Below are 6,435 nucleotides of genomic sequence, written 5' to 3'. Positions count from 1 at the left end.
GGGAGGTGCTTAGTAAGAGGTCTCACTGCCTCACTTGCTCGCTTGCTTATTTGCTTACTTACTTGCTTGCTTGGGGAGAGGTGCTTGGTGAGAGGGCTTACTGTTTCACTTACTTGCTTGGTTGCTTGCTTAGTCACTTACTTAGTTCCTTAGTTATTAAGAGGTGCTTAGAAAGATAATCAAAAAACTACTCCTATAATTCGCGCGTTGCATGCCTCTGTTGCACTCGGTCCTTCAATTTGAAGGAGTTAACCGAGGGTAAACAGGACCTAGTATAATCATTTTTATAATTAAAAGTAAAATAATTCTAAATTCTTTAATTTAGATATATTAAAATTAGAAAAAATTAGATTTTTCTATTTTATTATAAAAGATTAAGTTTATAATAAATAATATAGAAATTATATATTATATAAAGATATTAATATTCTTATTAAATATATAAAAATATTTATATAAGTAGATCGGTTTAGATTTTCATATAAAATATTATTTAAAATTAAAAGATATTTTTTTACTACTATTTAAAACTAATTATTTATTATATAAATCTATTTATATTTAGAGTTTATTATTTATATTTACTATGTAATAAGAAATACTATTATAAATAATTTTCAAAACTAAACTAGATAATATTATATTTATATAATATTATCTCATAAATAAAGAGATAAAAAAAGAAAAACAGAATTTTTAATAATATTAGTAAAATAGAATCTTTTAATATATCTAAACTAAGAAATTTTACAAATAGTAGATTTAAAATTATAAACTCTTTTAAATTTATTTATATAAAAATTCTATTCTAATTCTAAAGATTATATAAAAATAAACTATATAAAATATAAAATTAAATAAATATATATAATATTATTAGACTTTATTAGTTCTTAATTTAATAATTCAGAAGATCCTGATAATTATATTATTGCTTAAAAAATAATAATAAGGAAGAGTATTATAATACTAATAAAATTAAAAATAAATATTTAAATAAGAATAAAAATAATTAGAATAATAATAGTATATATATTATTTTTTCTAATTTTAAAATAGTTATTATATATAATGTTTATAATATAAACTTTGTATTTTATAATTAGTTATATGAGTATATTTCTTATATTATAAAATTTATAATAATAAATATTATTATTTTCAAACAAGGTTTTTTTAATATTATTACCTTTAATTATTATTTGAAGTTTTAGTTTCTATTATAAGATAATATTATATATAAATCCTAATATATATTTTTTATATAAATAAATAGATATATTACTAGATGTTTAATCAAATATTTTATTATATATTTATATAATAATAAAAGTTTTTATTATTAATAATCTAAGTTTAATTTTAATTTATTTATTAATATAGATATATTTAACTAGCACAATTTTTTAATTATAACATTTAAATAATTTATATTAATAATTATAATATATATTAAAAGTATTTTTTTATTTTACTGTATATAAAAATAAATATACTAATTAAAATTGAAATTAAGATTTATTTCATTAATAATTTCAATTATATTTTAAATTATATGATAATACAGATTTATTTATATATTTATATTTAATTAATTTTAATCTTTTTATATAGGTAGTTAATAAAATATTTAAATTAATTATATTTAAATATTATTCATATATAAGTATAATTAAAAATAATAAATATATTATAGTTTTTTATATTTATAAGAATATATCTAAATTAATATAATTACGACTAAAAACTGGAATAAATAAGCAGATATATATATATATATTTGTATAAATATAATAATCATAATTTTAATTATATTCAATATTAAATCTAATAACTATATTATATTAGTATTTATTATATATATTAATAAATAATTTATATATATTTATTTACTCAGTTATAGCTTATTAATAGTAAATATTAATTTCATTTTTTATCTAATCTATATTTAAGGAGTAATATATTATAAAGATTAAAAAATAGATTAAAAAATAATAAAACTTATATTTAAGTTTAATTCTTATAATATTTAAGAATAAAATTATAATTTCTAATTATAATATTATTATTATAAAATTTATTAATTCTATTTTAGATATCTAATAATAATTTAATTTAATTTTTTATAATATTTATAAAATTATTTATATTAATATTAATGATTTACTTATTATATTTAAATTATTAGATAAATGTATATAATATCTATATTTAATATTTAAATATTTATAAGGTAAGAATATTAAATTTATATTATATAAAATACTTTTAATATTTTAAATTATTTAATTATCTAATTAATATATTAATAAATTAAATTCTAATATTTTTATAAGTAAATTTATAGTTTTATAAAAACTTAGATTTTTAAATATTTTTATAATATTAACATATTATTTAAATATAAGTAGTTACTTATATTATTAAGTTTTATAATATATATAATATACTATATCTTTCTAGAAGTATGAAATAATATTATCTAAAAATTTATTTTTAATAAAAAATTATATTTATTAATATTATATAAATATTATTAGATTTATTTTTATTTCTTTGAAATATAATATATTTAATAATTTATAAAACAATTCTATTAAAAAATAGTTTCTATATATTTTTATTTAGATGTATAAATGTATATATTATTTTTAATATTTCTTAAAAAGAATATAGTATTATAATATATTATATTAAAAAAATAATATTAATATTTTTATATCTTCTCTAAAGTTTATAATATATTTAATTTTATTTTTTAATTATATTTAAATATCTATACAGAAAAACTACTAGCTGACTAAATTAGAAATTAGTTACTTGATTTAGATTTTATATAAATTTTATTATATAATATAAGTTACTATTACTAACTTAATCTTGTTGAAATATTATATAATATATATATTTATAATAATAATAAATAAATAAATTACTTTTAATATAATTATATTTAAATATTTATTATTAAAGTCTTTTATTAACTAGACTTTATAAATATAGTTAGAAATATATTTTTATATTTATTAACTAAAAGAATATTTTAGATTCTTAAATTTAATCTTAAAAAGCTTCCTCAAGTCAATATATTTATTATATATATTATAATATATCTTAATCTATCTATATAGTTATCTAATAAATTTAAGAATTATTTATATATAATATATATGATCAATTTTTATATATTAAAAATGCTAATTAATCTAAATAAATATTTAGATAGTTCTTTACTATATATTATAATTAATTTATGTATTATAAAGACTAATTTATTCTATATATTTCAATATATTAAGATTAATAATAATAAAATAGGTGAAAAATCCTATTTTTTTATTTTTTATTTATTAGGTTAGAAACTTATTTAGTAGTATATAATAATTATAGTTACTAAGATTCTAATATATATTATAATAAAATATAAAGTATTAGATTAAATTAAAACTGTAAAAATTTAAAAAATATATTAAATATTATTTGATATATTTAATTAATAAAGTTTAATATTACTAATTATATAGTATTTTATAACTTTTTATATATATATTAATATTACTTTAATATTTTAATACTTAATTTTATTATTACTCAAATATTATATATAATGGTTAACTTTATAATTAATAAAAATAATATATATTATTATTATCTTAATTATTTTTATTATTATTAATATAATTATTATTATCTTTATTAATACTGTAATATTTTTTTATTATTATTTTTTAAAAAATAATATAATTATTAGGATTTTCTAGATTATTAGATTAAAAATTAGCAAAATTTAATATAATTATATATATATATTTAACTTTATATTTAATATAATTTATTTTTATATAGTTTTATAATTACTTATTCTTTATCTTATTTTAAAATTTATGTTCTTAATACAAATTAATTAAAATAAAATATTTAAATTTACTAATATAATTGATTATTTTAATAAGATTAAAATAAATTTTTATTAGATTTATTAATATCTTTATTCTACTATTAATTTCTGTAATCTTTAAAATTGGATTAATTATTTTTATATAAATAAATTTAAAAAAATTTATAATCTTAGACTTAGTATTCCTAGAATTTCTTAATCTAAATATAATAAAAAATTCTACTTTATTATTACTACTAATAATTCTATTTTTTATTTATTTATTTATAAGATATTATTATATAAATATAGCATTATTTAATTTAGTTAAAAATTATTTACAGTAATTTTCTTTATTAAATAATAAATATAAATAATCAACTTTAAATATAAATAAATTTATATTATAATACTTAATTATAAATATTAATAAAAAAATATTTTATAATTCTAAATAACATTCTATATAAAGATCTGAATAAATTTATTTATATAAATATTTTTTATAAAGTATTATTTAGTTTTATTAATAAATAATTTTAAATCATATTAAAATCTAGAGAAAAATATATATATAAAATCTATAAAGATTTTATATATATTAGTTTATTTATATATAGATTCTTTAAATTAGATAATAAATATATATACTAGTTAAATATTATTTTTTATAAATATACTTATAAATTATAATAAACTATTTTTTTATTATAATATTATATAATATTCTTTATATATTTAATAAAAATATTAATATTCTTATATTATATATAATTTTTATATTATTTATTATAATATTTATTTTTTATATCAGAATAAAAATACCTGATTTCTTTTAATTTTAATATATTTAAATTATAAAATTTAGAATTTTATTATTATTAGTTATAGGAGTAGCTGTATAAAAATCTATATAAATATAAATATTTTTAAATAATCATAATTACTTAATAATAAAAATAATTATTAATTATTTTTTTTACTACTAATTCTATTACTGCTAGTTTTATTATTAATTTTATTAAAAAAAATCTCTTAGAATTCTATATTCTTTAATATTAGTTATATATATTTTAAAAATAATAAAATATTTATTTATTTTTTATAGTTACTATAATATTTATTATATAATATCTAATTATAAATAATTTATTATATTATGAATTAATACTATAATTTTAGAATATCTTATTCTATATTTTTAGACTAGTTTCTAGAGTATTTATTTAAATAGTTATATAAATAATCAATTTATATATTAATTAGATTATTATTTCTAGATAGCTTTAGAGTTTTATTTTTATATTATTTAATAAGGTTTTAATATTAGTTTAGATATTTATTTTAGTATTCTTTTAGGTTTTAGTACTGGTTTAGATATTTATTCTAATATTTATTAAGAATATTATTTCTATAGTAACTTAGATAATTATTCTTATATTAATTAAGAATACTATTTCTATATTAATTAAAATATTTATTCTAGTATTTCTTTATCTCTGTATAAATAAGTCATATATTTTATTTTATTTTTTAATTTATTTTTTAATTTATTTTTTAACTTAACTGTAGAACTATAAAACTCTAATTTAAATAATTTTAAAAATATAGTTAAAGATATAGAGAAGAATTTTACTATTTATAAATAATATTATATTATTTATAAGTTAAATAATATTTTATATTTTTTTAAAGATCTCTAATTACTCTATTATATAATTTAAGAAATTAGTTAATAAAGATATAATAATCAATATATATAAATATATTTATAAATTAATTTATAAGTTTAATTAATAATTTAATAGTTTCTCTAGTTATAATATATAAAAAGATTCTTATATATTTAATTAAATGAAATAAGTAAATTTTCTTATATATCTCCTCTATTAATTTATAAAATTTATAAATTATCTTATTTAAAAATAACTTATAAATAAGCTAATCTACTAGATATAAAAACTTAATTTATAATATTAGAGAAATAATTATTTCAAGTATATAAATTATTCTTTATATTATATTCTTATCTAAATATTTAATAAACAGTAAATTAAATATACTATAGAATATAATAAATTAATAACTTAATTTTAATTCTTCTTCTGTTAGCTATTATAGAGATAAGAAGATTTAGAATAAAAAAACTAATTTTTAGCTATATATAGTTATTCTAGTATAAAAGTATATATATATTCTATTAAATATAATTCCCGGGGGTCCTAAGCTTAGTAGTAGATATATTACTAATATTAAAATAAGAATCTGCTTACAGTATAAATATATATAGAAATAAATAAATAAATTATAAGAATTGATGAATTGATAAAGTAAGGAAGATGTAAGAAAAATTAAAGAAATAAGTAGACGGAATATTGGCTGCTCGATGTCATGCCTAAAGGCAGTGACTGTTGGATCTGGAGACAGAAGATGTATAACTTATAGTAAGATCAATTAATCAATTAATAATTCTGCATATCTTATCCAGGCTTTAAATATATGGAGATTAAATATATAATATAAGAAAGAAGATAAAAGTTATAAAATAAAAGTTATTA

The sequence above is a fragment of the Aspergillus homomorphus genome, assembly GCF_003184865.1.
Source record: "Aspergillus homomorphus CBS 101889 unplaced genomic scaffold BO97scaffold_48, whole genome shotgun sequence".
NCBI classification, from domain to species: Eukaryota; Fungi; Ascomycota; class Eurotiomycetes; order Eurotiales; family Aspergillaceae; genus Aspergillus; species Aspergillus homomorphus.
Note: the sequence above shows the minus strand (reverse complement) of the source record.